We start from the raw sequence: 18,079 nt of genomic DNA on the forward strand, positions 1-18,079 counted from the left end.
ACCCACACCGAGATACACACCGAGACCCCCCCACAGACCCTCACATAGATCCACACACACCCACAGACCCTCACACAGATCCACACATAGACCCACACACACACACACAGACCCACATGCAGACCCACACACAGACCCATGCACAGACCCACACAGAGACCCACACTGAGACCCACACCGAGACCTACACCGAGACCCACACCAAGACCCACACCGAGACCCACATCCCCCCCCACAGACCCTCACACAGATACACACACACACACACACACACACACACACAGACCCTCACATAGATCCACACATAGATCCCCCCTCACCCGCACTCACACCCACACACACACCCACACACAGACCCTCACACAGACCCACACATAGACCCACACACAGACCCTCACACAGACCCTCACACAGACCCACACACAGACCCACACACAGACCCATACACAGACCCACGTACAGACCCACACGCAGACCCACTCACAGACCCATACCCAGACCCACACACAGACCCACACACAGACCCCTCACACATAATTAAACATTTAAAAGACATTGGTAATGAGTAGAAAGAATTAAAAATTTAATACAGGGCTCAAGAGATGTCTCAGCAGTTAAGAGCACTGACTGTTCTTCCAGAGGTCCTGAGTTCAATTCCCAACAACCACATGGTGGCTCACACAATCTGTAAAGGGATCCAATGTCCTTTTCTGGTGTGTCTGAAGACAGCCTCAGTCAAGTTCCCACTTCCAAATGACTCTAGTTTGTGCTAAGCTGACATAAAACTGGTTAGTACACACACACACACACACACACACACACACACACACACACACACACACGTTCCATAAAAGCTTCCTGGAGAAAGACTCCATTTTTTTTTAACTGCAGTACTTTTATTTTCCTTTACACAATGACTGTATTGCAATACAATATTCTCACTGAACAGTAGAAAACCAAAATTTGTCATTTCTTAAAGAATTGAGTTCAGAAAACCTTACATAACATTCCCAGCTCAAGGCAGGTGACAACCCACAGTGGTCAGAAGGGAAAGAACCCAGAATGGAAACTGGGTCCCAAGGCTCTGACTTTCCCACCCTGTTAGACTGGCAAGAAGGAGTGGTAACTGGTTCAGGAACCCTTGCCAGCCTCGGGAAATCCTGGCCGTGTGCTGTGGGTTAATCCCCTGCCCAGATCACTACGTGGTGCTCTCAGAGATCCACTAGGACGGGGAGTCTCTTCCACAGTGTGTTCTCCCCAGCCACCAAGTGACAGAGCCACATGAACTAAGGGCTAAATCAAGATATGCACAGGGTATTAAACATATACCAAGAGAGAAGTTAACTTGAATACAAGGTCAAAAGTCAGCAACAAGTTCTATGACCCGGGCTGATATCAGATCCAAGCTTCAAGGACAAATTTCTTTTCAAAGACTTATTCCAGTTTCACGAGGCTAGCACGAGGCGTGTACATTTGCCAGGGCAAATCGATACTTCAGAATCGGCTCATGCAGCAAGAGGTGGGTATCCTGACTCTGAAGTATTCTACTGAGCATAGCATTGTCACCAAATGGGATGACATGGAGAAGGTCTGGTACCACACCTTCTACAGTGAGCTGAGTGTGGCCCCAGAGGAGAACCCGGTGCTTCTGATCAATGCTCACCTGAACCCCAAAGTTAAGAGAGAGATGATGCAGATAATGTTTGAAACCTTCGATAGCTCAGCCATGTACGTGGCCATCCAGGCGGTGCTGTCCTTGTATGCATCAGGCACACCACTGGCATTGTCATGGACTCTGGTGATGGGGTCACACACACGGTGCCCGTCTATGAGGGCTACGCCCTTCCCCACCTCATCTTGCGTCTGGACCTGGCTGGCCGGGACCTGACAGGCTACCTCATGAAGATCCTGACGGAACGGGGCTACAACTTTACCACCACTGCCAGCAGGGAAATTGTTCGTGACATAAAGGAGAAGCTGCGCTATGTTGCCCTGGATTTTGAGCAAGAAATGGCTACTGCTGCATCATCTTTCTCCATGGAGAAAGACTCCATTCTTAACCCTTCTCTTCTGAAATGCTGTTCCAAGCCACCAGATACAAATGTGTGCAAAAGTGAGACCATATTAGTCACTTTGCCATCGCTGTGACAAAATATCTGACCGACACAACGGAAGTGTGTTGGGGGGCATGATAGGAAGTTTATTTGGGCTTGCTGTTGCCGATGATCTCAGTGCATCATGGCCTGGAAGGTATGGTGGTGGTCACGTTTGGTAAGGGCTCCCTTACAACATGGCTGATAAAAACAGGATTAAAAACTAGACTTTCTCTAGTTAGCTCTACCTCTAAAGGCTCTGTAGCCTTTTGAGAGCACCCCCTACTGGCGAACTAGCTTCAGTGCATGTTTATGTGGTGCACTTACTAGTAATGTCTGATGAGGAACCTATGGGCTTGTGTCGGTAAGAACATTGAGTTCTTTGGATGAGAAATGTCCTACGTGTATTTGAACATTTGGTCCCAGTTGATGCTGCTCTTTGGGAAGGTTATGGACCCTTTAGGAGGCGGGACTTTGCAAGAGGAAGTAAAATCACTGTGGGGTAAGCTTTGAGGATTTGCAGTCTGACTCTACTTCCTGTTCTCTGCTCTGTATTTCCTGTGTGGATGCAATGTGACTAGCCCGCTTCTACCTTCTGCCACCATAAGTTCCAGCCTGATATTATGCCTTCCCTGCTGTGATAGATTCTCTCCCTTTGGAGTCATAAGCCAAAATAAACCCACGTTTCCCCGAATTGCTGTGTGGCCATACTATTTTATCACAACAACATAAAAATAATGAGAAGACAAGCCACACACCTCTTCAGGAAATCGGCGTGTTCTGTGATCTGGAGGAAGCCTTGGATCCCTGAGCAGATCACAAATGTCTAAAGCAGCTTTTATCTTGCTCATTTTTCCTGACCCAAAAAGTGTTGAGCTGTTTTTCCAGTAAAGGTCCAAGGCAGCAGACTTAAAAATGGCCGCCGCAGCCGCCTCTTTCTGCCCAAAATGCATTCTCTGTGTGTGTGTCCATCAATATTTCAGACCTGGCTGTTCAGTTATTGATAGAGTGAAATGAAACAGAATTCCTTCACCTCTCCCTTTCTCTGGGGCCTGAAAATCATTCCATCCAGGACCTGAGAGGCTTGTGTGGTGGCAGTGTAGTGACTGGAAATGACAAGAAGGAGCCAGGGATGGGTTGGCTCTTCCCCTCTTCCCTGAGCTTACTCTGAGAAGACACCGGCCCCCTGCATTAAGAACCCCCGAGGTGCTGGAGAGATGGCTCAGCTGGTAAAGTGCCTAGTGAACAAACGCAAGGATCTATGTTCAATCCCCAGAACCCATGCTGGAACAAAACAGAAATCAAGGCATGGTAGCATGTGTTTGTAGTACCAGTACCGGGGAGACAGAGACAGGAGGATGCCTGGGATGTCTTGGCTATCACAGCTTAATCAGTGTCTCCAGGTTCCAGAGAGAGAAACTGTCCCATAAACAAGGTGACTGAGGAAGATACCTGAAATCTATCTCTGGAACAGGGGTCAGGGGGTGGGGAGAGACAGAGATAGAGGGAGAGGGAGAGACAGAGACAGAGACAGAAGGAGAGGGAGACGGAGAGGGAAAGGGAGAGGGAGAGGGAGGGAGAAGGAGAGGGAGGGAGAAGGAGAGGGAGAGGGAGGGAGAGAGAGAGAGAGAAGTGAGGAGGAGACAAGAGAAGAGAGAGAAAATGGAATTCTTCTTTCTCCTGTCACCCAGGGTAAGGTTTGAAGGATGTCCTCAACTGTCTGTCCCCACTCACGGCATGGGGCAGGCACAGGGCACCACCTATGGAATGACCATCTTCTCTGAAGCAATCTCAGGAACCTTTCCCCAAGCCTCCCATGTGGAGTGACCTTACAGATGCTCTAATCACATCTCTTGATTCTCTGGGATCTGGTTGTCACACGGTTGTCTTATTTCTTTTCTCTTGTCCCCAGGTCCTTTCTCAGCACTGTGGAAAAAAATACTTCTGTTGATCCTCCATCATTAACAGCCCCACCCCCCACCCCTCCAATACCAGATTCACAGCAGCTAGGAGGAACCAGACTTTTCCGGGAAAGGAAGCGGAGACAATGGCTTCTCTCACGGTTCCTTTCCATTTGGAACATAATACACCTCAGAACGCTAAGGCTCCTCGCTGAAGGAGGCAATTACACCACACAGCATTTTTAGTGCTCTGAATCCCAGAGTGAGGGAAATAGGTGAGACACTGTCATCACGGTAGCTAGCTGCAAATGGTCTCTTAAAATAGTACCTGTTCTCCGAAAGAGGAGGTCTGTGCTTCAAGACAGTCAGCAAAGAGGAGCGGTCACCAGGCTGGTGCTCGTTTTCCCTATGGGGTTGCTGCTCTGCTCAGCTCTGGGAGAGAGGTAATTCCTGAACAGAAGGGCCTGAAGGCCCCGGGTCCAGGTCATGACTCCAGGGACCCAGTCACAGCTCTCATCTTTTCAATTCACTGATAGAACCTTGTTGAAATGGCACACTTGTACTCACCTCTCTCTCTCTCTCACACACACACAAACACACAATTCAATGTGATGCTTTAAGTGGTGAGACCAAGTCTGCGGTTGGGGTACAGTCTATCTTAGCACTTAGGTAGCTAAAGCAAAGGCATCATGTATTCGAAGTGAGTGTGGGCTACATTTTGAGTGAGACTGTTAAACTTTCTGTTGCTGTGATAAAATACCCTGACAAGAAGCAACATAGGGGGAAAGGGGTTTATTTTAGCTCACAGTTCCAGCTTCTCATTCATGATAGCAAAGAAGCTAAGGCAGCTTGACTTGAAACAGCTACTTGAAACACACCACCCCCACTGTCAAGAGCAGAAAGAAACAATGGATGCATTCTCCGTGCCCAGCATGCTCTCTACATCCCAACAGCCTAAGGAATGATGCCACCTGCAGTAGATGGGTATTCCTACCACAATTAATGGAATCACTACAATCACCTACACGCCAACCTGGTACAGACAATCCTTCATTGAAACCTTCTTTCTGGGTGATTCTAGGTTGAGTCAAATTGACAAAATGAGCACAGCAATAATATCTCAATTTTTGATTCCTATAATAACTCAGGTGAGAGAGGATGGTGGTTTGGTTAGAGTGATGGCCGAGAAGCAAGGGGAGGATGCATGATCTGTGACTTATTTGGACAAAAGTATTGCATGAGCTATTTAAAAAAAAAAAAGATTGGCTTGCCAACTCTCCAGACCCTGCAGGGCCATCTCTCTGGCAGGGGCCTTGAGTTCCTCTCATTTCTGTGCAATGCCCCACACACCCCACGGTCAGCCATCTCAGTACCTAATTACCCAGTAGAACCAAGACTCTTAAAGCTTAATTAACCAATTAGATTTATATATCAATAAAATCACAATTTACAAGATGCTAATACAATAATTTCAGAGCCAATTGATAATGACAAAAGCTTTATCCCAATATTTCTAACCTTACTACTTGTGGCTGGAAAATACCACATGGACTGGTACATCTCTCTCTCTCTCTCTCTCTCTCTCTCTCAGCCCCATTTACCTTTTCCCTGTCCAATCACAGGCCTCCTCTGTATTAATGTAATTGGACAGGGAAAGTCCTGTGCTACAAAAATCTAACATTCTGGGCAGAGGCTGACTTCTATGATTCTGGTCTGCATGAAAGTGTGGAGCCAGTGTCATCTTCTGAAAGGAGGATATGATGACAGTCACTGTCCTTTGTCAACCTGACTAGATTTGGAATCACCTAGGAGACACACCTCTGGGCATTGTCTATGAAGGAATTTCTAGATTGAATTAATTGAGTAGAGAAGACCCACTGAGTGTGGTTGTGGGCTGGCCTCCTGGACTAAATAAAAAAGGTAGAAGTGAATTGAACACCAGAGTTATCTGTCTCTGATTCATGACCATGGATGCATGCAGTGTGTCTAGCTGCCCCATGCTACTGCTGCAGTGACAGACTGTAGACTTCAAAACTATGAGTCAGAATAAATTATTCTTTAAGTTGTTTTCACGAGAGAAGTAGAAGCAGCGGACACCCAGGTGACAGAGCAGGACTTAGTACTGCCCAAAATGGGGGGAGGGGATAAGCAAGACAGGGTTTGCATAATTGAGTGTGAGGTCTGTATATGTGCACATGAGAGGCAAGGGCTATGGTTGTATATTTAGGTACTGTGGGGGAAAAGATGCAAAGGATTCTGGGGAAAGCGGGCTCCTGCGTGGTGTCAGAGGACAGCCTTTGAGTAGCAAGTAAGCCCAAGATGAGAAAGAAACTGCTGGAGAAAAACATTTGAAAAAAAAATACCATCAAAGATGTACTGCACCCTCAAGCAAGTTCTGCACAGACTCAGGCAAGGTTGTTTATGCACCATGAATTGATGCAGTTCTAAGGCAGAAGCTCCTTTGCAGTGTCAAGTTCAGACCCTGGCAACAGGTCTGAACCCCACCCGGTCCCTGCTTAGGGCCTGAGACTCAGGCAGTCCTGTGTAGCCTCCAGCTCTGTCCATCCCAGCTTTCCTCTGGCACTGCGGCTCCGTCTCAGGACTGGAGCTGATGACATTTTGACAAATGATATGGCCCTGTGAAGAAAATCATTATTCCAAGCCGACAGCCGCAGGCTTCCCCAGGGCTGAACACATTTCCACAAGTTTGCCCATGAGCGAGTATGAAACCAGTTAGATTCTTACCAGGGGAAACGATATTTTATTTTCTTATAATGGAATTTAACTTTCCTTCCTTCCTTCCTTCCTTCCTTCCTTCCTTCCTTCCTTCCTTCCTTCCTTCCTTCCTTCCTTCCTTCCTTCCTTTCTTCCTTCCTTCCTTCCTTTCTTCCTTCCTTTCTCCCTTTGTTCCTTCTTTCCTTCCTTCCTTCTTTCCTTCTTCCCTCCCTTTCTCTAGCCCTCCCTCCCTTCTTCCTCCCTCCCTTCCTCCCTCCCTCCTTCCCTCCCTCCCTTCCTTCCTTCCTTTGTTCCTTCTTTCCTTCCTTCCTTCCTTTTTCCTTCTTCCCTCCCTTTCTCTAGCTTTCCCTCCCTTCTTCCTCCCTTCCTTCCTTCCTTCCTCCCTCCCTCCCTTCCTTCCTTCCTTCCTTTGTTCCTTCTTTCCTTCCTTCCTTCCTTCTTTCCTTCTTTCCTCCCTTTCTCTAGCTCTCCCTCCCTTCTTCCTCCCTCCCTCCCTTCCTTTCTTCCTTCCTCCCTCCCTTTGTTCCTTCCTTCCTTCCTTCCTTCCTTCCTTCCTTCCTTTCCTTCTTTCCTTCTTTCCTTCCCTTCTTCCTTCTCCTTCCTTTTTACCTTTGTTTAACAGGGTCTCACTAGGTAGCCCAGGTTGACTTTGAACTACACATCCTACAACTTGAACCTCCTCAGTGCCCAGAGGGCAGGCTTGCAACCCCATGCTGTTTTGGTGCTTAATCCCGCTCCAAAGCACTCTTCTCGCAAAGTGGCACACCACTTCATTTATGTGTAACTGGAGTCTCTTGTTTCCTTGGGCTTACGGTCAAGATCCAGGACTAGACAGGTGGGAGGTAGCGAGAGGCCGGGCATCTTGGACCCCACCTCATCTGTGTCTTTCAAATCTTTAGGCCTCAGTTCATGTGTGTGGCCCTTCATTCTTCTCTGGCTACAGGGCTTCCTAAGGTGTACTGGCCTCTACTTCTGAACTATTCTCGAGCATGCGGGAGATCTGCTGTACCCTACTTTCTGGGCCCTGAAACTTTTTCTCCTCACCCCTCTTTGGTTCATGGGTACAGTTGTAGACAGAGGCGCTCAAAGAGGTCATGGTTAATTTGGAAGCTTCCAGGGCAGGAGGGATGGTTCAACTAGCACAGGGATGTCTGTACAAGCATAAATACCTGAGTTTACTCTCCTAAACCCACTGTCAAAAGGTTGATATACACATACATATACACATACACATACACATACATATACACACATCAATTAATGAAGAGTTCATGGATTTGAGAATGTGGGGAGGGGGATATGGGTAGGTTGGGTGGGAAGAATGGGAAGGAAGAAATAATCTAATTGTAATCTCAAAAAAATAAACAAAATTTAAAAGAAGATGACAGTGATGATCTGTGGATGTGTTTCTGGCACTGGGGAGGTGGAGACAGAGGAGCATCTTTGGGGTCTCCTGGTCAACCAACCTAGCTTGTCCAGAGAGCTCCAGACAAATGAGAGATGCTGTTATGGCTACTTTTCCATTGACTTGACATGCTAGAGTTATCAGAGAGGAAGGCACTTCATTAGAGAGAATACTAACAGCATCTGGCTGTAGGCAAGCCTGCAGAGCATTTTCTTAAGTAGTGACTGATGGGAGAAGGACCTAGCCCATTGTGGCTGGAGTCACCTCTGGGATGGGGGTCCTGGGTTCTATAAGAAAGTAGGTTGAGCAAGCCATGGGGAGTAAGCCAGTAAGCAGTAGGTATCTCTCCACAGCCTCTGCATCATCTCCTGCTTCCAGGTTCTTGCTCTGTTTGAGTTCCTGTCTTGACTTCCTTCAATGATTAACAGAGATGTGAAGTGCAAGCCAAATAAACCTTTCCTCCCTAAGTTGCTTTGGTCATGGTGTTTTAGAATAGCAATAGCAATCCTAAGACATAGCCTATCTCAAAAAGCAAAATGTATGACTCCTGTAAAACAACATGTGGAGGTTGTCCACTGGCTTCTACATGTACACACACATACACACATCTACACATATGTATAACATGTACACACATGCATACACATGTACACAGATATAAATACATGTACAACAAGTATACATGTGTACACACATGTACACACACACATCTCATGTTTCCAGACTGCTTGTCTTATAGCCAAGGAAGTGATGATATATGTTGGCTTATCATCATGGCAGGGAAGACATGGCAGCAGGAGCATGACCTAGCTGGCCATAGTATCTGCTGTTGGGAAGTAGAGAGAGGATAGGAAGTGGGGTGAGGTTATAAGAAAGACCTCAGGGGCTGCCCTCAGTGACCTACTTCCTCCAATGAAGCTCTGCCTCCTAAAGTTTCCACAACCATTTAAAACAGTGCAACTTGCTGAGGGCCAAGTGTTAAGATACATGAGCCTGTGGAGGCCACTTTGACATTCAAACCATACTACTTGTTAGGTCCCAAACTCCAAAATGCAGTGACTGTAGAAGGATTGTCGACAGCGTTTTTCACAAATGTACAAATCAGAAAGGGCCCTTAGCATAGACCTGTGGTTACATAACCCCTGGCTTCCTCCAGCCCCTATTAATGTGCAGCTGTTATGAATATCAAGTCCCCCATGCTAGCGTTGTGTCCCTTCTTACCACCTCTACTATGCTAAGCCCCAGGCTGTTCCAGATTCTCCCTACCTGACCTGGCAGCTACCCAATTTTCTTCATAATGGCAAGCCGCCCCTCCCCCACATGTTCTCTCTCCACTCTCCTCTCTGCTTCTTAGAGACTTCCTGCCATGGCTGCGACCAGTGCTTCCCTCTCTGCCCTGGCCCTCCAGAGAGGTAGCCATGCCTGCTTTGGACTCCCCCAGATGTCTCTGGCTATCCTCTCTTTCATATTTACAATAAACCTTTTCTTTGAAATGCTACCCATGGAGCAGTTACTTTGTCAGTTTCACTGTGCCCTCGCTTACAACACCACGCTTCACTCTGAGGTTGGGTTGGGAGGATACGTGCACGTCCACGGGCTGAGTCTGCTAATATCTCTATACCCGATTTCTAGTTGAAAATGAGTCTAACAAGAGGAAAAAAAAATTCCCTTCACGCAACTGTTGTTTTTTATGTTGACTGTATTTTATACTCACAAAACAACAAGAGTGGTGACAACATTATTTCAACACAATAATTCATTGTCGTGCAGAAGTCTTATAAGCTGTATTGTGGTTTACTACCTACATCCCCATTTGGGAGTCATAAACACCCCAAGAGCGAGGCAGGATACATATTAGTTATCCCTGTGAACCAGAACTCCTGCCTTCAGTTCAGCGGACATTCAGTTTCGCGGTGTTTGAGTTCCATGAATAATTTTTCCTAGTTTTGCAGTATGTGGTCTTGTGGGGATAGCCAGCTGGTCTCACCCTGGACAGCTGGAGAAATAGATGCTGTCCCTTGAGTCCTGCAGTTCCAGGGCAAATCCTTCTAGTACATTCCTTGCCTGGGTCATGGAGATGAGAAAGGTATTCTAGCAATCGGTCAAGGTGCTGGACTCTGATGACCCAGATGATGATATATGCTCAAGCTCACCGTGTATCAGAGTCAGTGAGGAGCTTTTGAAGAATGGTAACAACACAGAGAACTTCTATTGATCAGTTGACTTTTATTTAATTGATTTCCATACATTATCATTGTCATTGTCATTATTATTATTGCTAATGTTATTGTAGTGTATGTGTGTGCATGCATGTATGTGTATAGGTGCATGAGAGCATGTATGTGTATAGGTGCATGAGAGCATGTATGTGTATGTGCACGTGCAAGATGACAGATCAAATGGCAACTTTAAAGCATTAAAGGAGGAGGTCCTCTCTTTCCTCTCTGTTGAAGCAGTCTCTCTCTTATTTCAGTGTCCTCCAGGCTAGCTGACCAAAGAGCACTGGGTTGATTCTCTACCCTCTAGAAAAGTGCTGGGATTACAGATGAGTGTCATCGCATCCAGAGCTTCAATATGTGTTCTAATGAGCCAACCCTGGTCATCTGGTTTGTCTGGCAAGCACTTTAACTTGCCCTGTTGATGTTATTTTTTAAGCTCTGCAGGTGATGCTTACATATAGATAGTGTGATGCTTTGTCTTGATGCTTTGTCCGCTTGATGGGATCTGGGAAATCAACTCTGAGGCATGCCTCTGGGACAGTCTGATGGCATTTCCAGGAAGGATGAACTGAGGTTAGAAAACCTCAGTGGTAGAGCCCCTGCCTAGAATCCGCAGGGAGGGGCTGGGGGTGGTTCAGTTGTAGAGCCCCTGCCTAGAATCCCCCAGGGAGGGGCTGGAGGTGGCTCAGTTGTAGAGCCCCTGCCTAGAATCCCCAGGGAGGGGCTGGGGGTGGCTCAGTTGTAGAGCCCCTGCCTAGAATCCCCCAGGGAGGATTGCTAGGCAGGGGGCTTGGCTCAGTGGTAGAGCACCTGCCTAGCATCCCTTAGTGAGGAGCTGAAAGTGGAGTTCAATATCAGAGCCTCTGCTTTAAAAGCCTGCATTAAAAGTCTGGGGAAGGGCTCAGAGGTAAAGGAGGCTCCTAAGAAGTATAGCTCAATTCCACCTCTAGTGCTGGAAAATATATCTATTTCTACTTTGAAAAGAAAACCTTAAATTAACGACTTTGAGTATTTGTGAATGAAATCGATTAAAACTCTGCAAATATATTAATTAATGCAGTTTTCCATTTAGAGGACAATAATCTTTTGTCATTCTGCCCCCCCTCCCCCAAGAATCCTAGTTAGATTTTGGTTTTGGTCCAGTGGGAAGTAGATGCTAATGATCTTTTAGAGAGGAGGTTAATAATTCAGTTAAATGCCTCACAGACACACCCATACAAGTGCATCATTGTCAATATTTTATAAGGTTTAGATACAGAAATGACACACAGCATTTTCTTTTGCCATCATGACATCTGGAGAAGGCCATGGCTCTTTAGCCAGTCAAGAAATCCACTGGAGCTCTTTGTAAACTATGCAGAAGCATAACTATTGGGCAGAGACAGTCTTGTGTTTTCTCTGTTGGGTTTCTCCTCTTTGAGAGGAGACACATTTGTGTTTTACTGGATTTGTAAAAATGATGCTGATGTTGCTGTTACAGCCAAACTTAAAATATCATATATTTTAAATCTTTGATGCTTTTAAAAGCGAAATTCACCAGAAAACAATTGGTCCAAGCTTGACTGAGAACTTCTAATTTTGGATTTTTCTGTTCACCAAAGAAAGCACTAAGAGAGAAAGAGTAACTCTGGTCTCCCCACCATTGGAGAATCAGTGAATGGATGGAGAAGAAAGATGATGAGTTTGGTCAGGGAGTCTGGAATTTGTGGTGTTTGTAAGCATTTTCAGGGAGAATATGAAGTTGAGTGGTATGGATGTAACCAAATGTAATGGTTCACACTTATAACCCCAATGCCTCAGAGGTGAAGTGGGGGGAGAATCAGGAGTTCAAGATCACCCTATGTAGCAAGTCCCACAAGACCAGCCTGGGCTACACGAGACCCTGACTCACAGGAAAAAATAAGATGGATATGCTATGTAGCTGTGTCCTCTTAATTGAAACACAACCTCCTGAAGCATGCAGGGAAACTCACTTGCCTAAGGAAATTGACAAAGCTCAGGAAACTCTTGACACACGATTCACAGAGCTCCTTGGTTATACAAGCAATAAACTGTTGTCGGGGAGGAAAGCCTCTTATGAAGCAGCCTGCCAATTGTGTAGAGAGCTCCAGGGATACAGATGTTGTGGGGTTGTTGCCCATTCTGGGGTGAGTCTTTTGGTGATTAGGCTGCTTTTGACTCTGTCATACTCCTGCAAGTCACCCCAACACACTCGCTTGACTCACAAAGCGGGACCTCTGTGGGATCCATGTTTTGGTTTGTTGGTGAATCATTGGGAATGATTAAGGAATCATTGGGGGGTAAGTCAGGGAAGAATGTAGGTGGAGAAGAGAAGGGAGACCACTGTGGAGCCTTTGGAATTTTGTGGTCAGTAGAGATGGTGTAACAGGAAGAGAAGACTTAGAAAAACATGGCCGAAGAGGCAGGAGGGAAACCCAGGGAAGACACGGAGCTTCAAGGATGACCAGTGCTGTTAAATACTTCACAATGATGGAGGTAGGAGGTAGACAGACCCCTTGGATAAGATAGATAGGGTTGGAAGGCCCTAGGTTAGGGGTGGAAACCTGTTCTCTCTGTGACATAGGTCAAAGACTAAGAACATTCTCTACCACCACCACTTCCTCCGCCTCCTCCTCCTCCTCTCTTCCTCCTAACCACAGTTACTTATTTTTTGCTTATTTATATGCATACCTACTTAATATGTCCCAGTCAGGGCCAGAGAACATGGTTCAGTGGTAGAGCATCTGCCTAGACACACACCCCCCCCCCCCAGGTGAGGGATGGGGGCGTGACTCAGTGGTGAATTCCCTCCCACTCTGTGGATACTAGGGATCAAACTCACAATGACCTAGAATATTTTGCCATCTGGGACTATATGCAGAAAATCTGAGCTTGCACGTTCGTGATTTAAAAACAAGGGATACAAAGCTATTCCACTGCCTTCGTGGCTCTGAGACAACCACAAGCTTATACCTCATCTCAGCCACCATGCATCCACTAGAACATCAGGGATGATGGAGGAGGGACAGAGCCGCAGACCTAAATGAGAATCTTTCCTGGTTTGGTAGGTTCACTTCCTCTTACTCCTTCATCTAATTAACACATCCACAAAACAATCAAAACCCACCTCCTCATTTGAAGCACACAGAACACAATCTCTTTGTTGGCAACCCACTTTTAGGTCCCCTCTCTGCTGCCCAGAACTTTCTTTCCTGTTTAATAAGATCCCCCTTGGGGCTGGAGAGATGGCTCAGCAGTTGAGAGCACTGGTTGCTCTTCCAGAGGGTCCAGGTTCAGTTCCTAACAGCTTACAACCATGTGTAATTCCAGCTCCAGAGGATCCAGCGCCCTCTTCTGGACTGGGTGGTCATCTACACTCACATGTGCATACCCATACACAAATATACATAATTTAAAAACACTTTAATTAAAAATAAATGCCTCTTTCCTTGACTCCCTCTCAGTCGTTGTCTATGTGCTTTAATCTCCTTGTCTTGGCTACGAGACAAGAATCCAAAGGAGAAGAAATCCTGTAATAATATACTGCAGGGGGCAGAGGTTAGGGATGGGCCATTGTCTCAGAATGTCCTGTTTCAACCAAATGATCAGAGATGAAGGGAACAGAAGAATGACCTTGCTGTGGGAGACTCGGTGGGTCATTGAGGGTGGAGATGGAGAAGGGATGAGGGAATTAAAGTTGAGATAGCGGTGAGCAGAATAAGATAGATATGAGAGGAAATGAGGAGTGGGACAGAGCAACACTGACACCCCCTTTTCCCAGATTGTGTGTGTATGTGGGGCTACCTAAAGAAGCCAGGACGCTGTTCCTTCTTCAAAAAAACAAAAACAAAAGCAAAAAAACAAACAAACAAAACAAAACAAAACAAAAAACCCTAAAGCATGGTGTCTAGGAGATAGGTCAGTTGGGAAAGTGCTTGCCTTGCAAGCAGGAGGATCAGAACCTGATCCTCCACCCCATGTAAAGACAGGATATGTGGGGCTGGAGAGGTGGGTCAGCAGTTAAGAGCTTGCTGTAGTCCATCAGAGTACTGGTTTCAGCTCTTAACACTAGGTCGGGTGGCTCACTGCAGCCAGTAATTCCAGTTCTGGGAGAAACCTGACACCCTCTTCTGGCCTCCAGTTCACCTGCACACATATGTGCACATACAAGTAATAAAATACATATATTTTATAAGTTTTATGAATATGTTTAGTGTGTGTGTGTGTGTGTGTGTGTGTGTGTGTGATTTTTTAAAAACAGGCTGTGGTGATATGTGGTTGTAATACCAGTGTTGAGGAGGCAGAGCCAGATAGATCTCTGCGGATCATTATCAAACCTACCTAGCTTAGTTCGCAAGTTGCAGGCCAGTGAGAATCTGCCTAAACACCATCATCATCATCATCAGCAGCAGCAGCAGCAGCAGCAGCAGCAGCAGCAGCAGCAAGGTGGATAGTACCTGAGGTTGTACTCTGACAACAACATCCAACCACCCAAACATGAAAACACGCACCCACATGAAAATCGTACCCTGGCAAGACATTTCCACGGGCAGAGAGTCAGTGTTCCAGTCCAGTGAGATCACTGCCGTGGAACTCAGAGATTATTTACTAGCCATGAAGCCAGGCCATTAGCCCGACCCTGACCTCTGAATCTGATTGGGATGCTCAGAGCCGTGTGTGTCTCAGCTGCGTCTGGCCCTGAGAGGGAAGACGCTTCCATGCCAGCATTACTCGGGATGCGGAAGGCACCTCACACCCATCCAGCTGTGGTATCGATTGTTCCTCTCAGCCCCTCACCTGCCAATAGCCCGAGTCATGCTCAGCAGGCTGCTAATGTCTGCCGTGCTGCACTTGGTCTTGGGTTCCTGAAGCATCTTGAATAGCATCCCAGTAGTCCCAGGGCTGAATCGATGAGGACCCCTCCGTAGAATACTGAGTGTACAAGAAGACAGACAGAGAGTCAGAAGGGAGGAGAGTGAGGGCGTGTGGGCAGGCAAGGTCCCTGGCTGGGCACTCGGGAAGTGTTTTGCTTTTCCTGGGAAGATGCTGTGAAAGGTGTGGATAATGGATCCCAGGGAGGTTTATGTTTATTTTTCCATTTTCATGTTTGCTATGCATGATTGAGCACATGTGTGTGCGTGCACATGTGTGCATGTGGATATTTTCATGTGTATATGCTATGCATGATTGAACATGTGTGTGTGCGCGTGTGCATGTATACATGCATTCACATGTGGACACTTTCATGGGTATATGTTGTGCGTGTTTGAGCACGTCTGTGTGTGCACATGTGAGTATGTATGTGTGTGCGCGCATATGTGCACGTGTGCATGTGGAGGTTGGTGTTAGGAATTCTTTTTTTTTTAAAAAAGATTTATTTATTTATCTTATGCATATGACTACACTGTAGCTGTACTGGTGGTTGTGAGCCATCATGTGGCTGCTGGGAATTTAAATTCAGAACTTCTGCTAGCTCCGGTCAGTCCCACTCCTTTTATTATATCTAAGTACACTGTAGCTGTCTTCAGACACACCAGAGGAGGGCATCAGATCTCTTTTATGGATGGTTGTGAGACACCATGTGGTTGCTGGGACTTGAACTCAGGACCTTTGGAAGAGCAGTCAGTACTCTTAACCGCTGAGCTATCTCTCCAGGCCAGGAATCATTCTTAATTGACCATGTTTCCACAACAAGGCAAGGTCTCGTGATCAAACCCATGGATATAACTACCTTTGCTAGCCACCTTGCTTTGGGCTGGAATTACAGGTGAGTTGTCATGTCTGCCTGGCATTTACAAGGTTTCTGGGGACCCAAATTATGACTTTTATGCTTGCAGCAAGTACTTTAACTACTGAGCCATTTTTCAGCCCTGGAGAAGCTTCTATGCTCACAGGGGCAGGATGAGTCTGTTCTGTCAGGGTGGGTGACGCGGCTAGGGCTGATGAAGGATGGATTCAAGGGCCAGGGCTGAGAATGTGGCATAGTTGGTTGTGTGCTTGCCTTGTGTGCAGGAGTCCCAGGGTTTAATCTCTGGCACCAGTGGGAAAAGGAAGCTAGTCGGTAGCTTCACTAAAGCACCCAAGAACTGGGGAGCTCATACTTTCTGATTATTTCTGTCTTGTGTCTCTACTAGAACACCAGCACTTTAGCTGGGTGAAGGGATTCATGTCCACAATTCCAGCATTTGGAAGGTCAAGTAGGAAGATCTTGGGGTTTAAGACCAGCCTGGACATAGAGCAAGATTCCATCTCAAACATAAAACAAATGAAAAAACAAATAAGTAAATAAAGTACAACAACAAAAACAATACATTTTAGAAAGAGACTGGTTAACAGGCAAAGTGCTTGCTATGCAAGCATGAGGACCTGAGTTCAGATCTGCAGACCGCACGTGGGAGAGCTGGATGTGCTGGAGACAGGGGTGAGACAGAGACAGGGAGAGCCCTGGGGCTCACTGGCCAGGTCTAACTGAAGAGGTGTGTTCCAGGATCAGCAAGAGCCTTGTCTCAGGATAAAAAGTCATCAGGGCAGATAGAAGATACCTAATGTTGATTTCTGGTTTCCACATGTAGATCTACACGTGCAGCCATGCAGCTGGTTTCTACATGTATATTCACACATGTGCCTATGCATATAAACACACATGTGTATGCTAGCATGTACACACACACACACACACAACATACACAGCATCTCATGTCCTCTTCTGGCCTTGGCACCTGTGCATACATGTGCACACATACATGTATGTACTCATACATGCATATGCACCATGTGCACATGTGCAAAATTTTTAAGAAGTGATGCTGTGGGGAACTTTTAAGGTCAACAGACCATGCCTACACTATGACTTTTCCTTTTCTTTCTTTCTTTCTTTCTTTCTTTCTTTCTTTCTTTCTTTCTTTCTTTCTTTCTTTCTTTCGAGGAAAGAGTTTATTCCATCTTTTATTTTACAGTACATTATGAATGGTAGTTAGGACTGGATATCAAACATGAACTTGGAGGCAGGCACTGAAGAAAAGGTCATGAAGGAATAGAATTACTATCTTGTGCAGACTGATTTCTTATTCCAGCTGTTCAGGGATGGCACTTGCAATAGTAACTCATCAATCAAGAAAATACTCTTGATCTTTTGCCTACTAGACAATCTGATGGAGACATTTTCTCAACTCAAGTTTCAGTTTGACTCCTGTTAGACTATTTTGAAAAAAAGAAAGAAAGAACAAAGGAAAGAAGGAAAGAACAAAAGAAAGAAGGAAGGAAGGAGAGAGAGAGAGAGAAAGAAAGAAAGAAGGAAAGAAAGAAGGAAGGAAGGAAGGAAAGAAAGAAAGAAAGAAAGAAAGAAAGAAAGAAAGAAAGAAAGAAAGAAAGAAAGAAAGAAAGAAAGAAAGAAAGAAAGAAAAATTTTTCTCAAAGAACCAGCTCCTGGTTTTGTTGATTCTTTGTATAGTTCTTTTTGTTTCTACTTGGTTGATTTCAGTGCTGAGTTTGATTATTTCCTGCTGTCTACTCCTCTTGGGTAAATTTGCTTCTTTTTGTTCTAGAGCTTTCAGGTGTGCTGTTAAGCTATCAGTGTATGTTCTCTCCAGTTTCTTTTTGGAGGCACACAGAGCTGAGATTTCCTCTTAGCATTGCTTTCATTGTGTCCCATAAGTTTGGGTATGTTGTGCCTTCATTTTCATTAAATTCTAATTTTTTTTTATTTTTTTCTCTTCTCTCTCTCTC

At 45.9% G+C, this 18,079-nt stretch overlaps 1 pseudogene; it reads left to right on the plus strand.

Moving 5' to 3' along the window:
• The first annotated feature begins 1,507 nt into the window (after nt 1-1,507).
• On the plus strand, nt 1,508-2,148 carry LOC127672501 (actin, cytoplasmic 2-like; annotated as a pseudogene).
• The last annotated feature ends 15,931 nt before the right edge of the window (nt 2,149-18,079 follow it).

This window comes from Apodemus sylvaticus, chromosome 22, assembly GCF_947179515.1.
Source record: "Apodemus sylvaticus chromosome 22, mApoSyl1.1, whole genome shotgun sequence".
Classification (NCBI taxonomy): Eukaryota; Metazoa; Chordata; class Mammalia; order Rodentia; family Muridae; genus Apodemus; species Apodemus sylvaticus.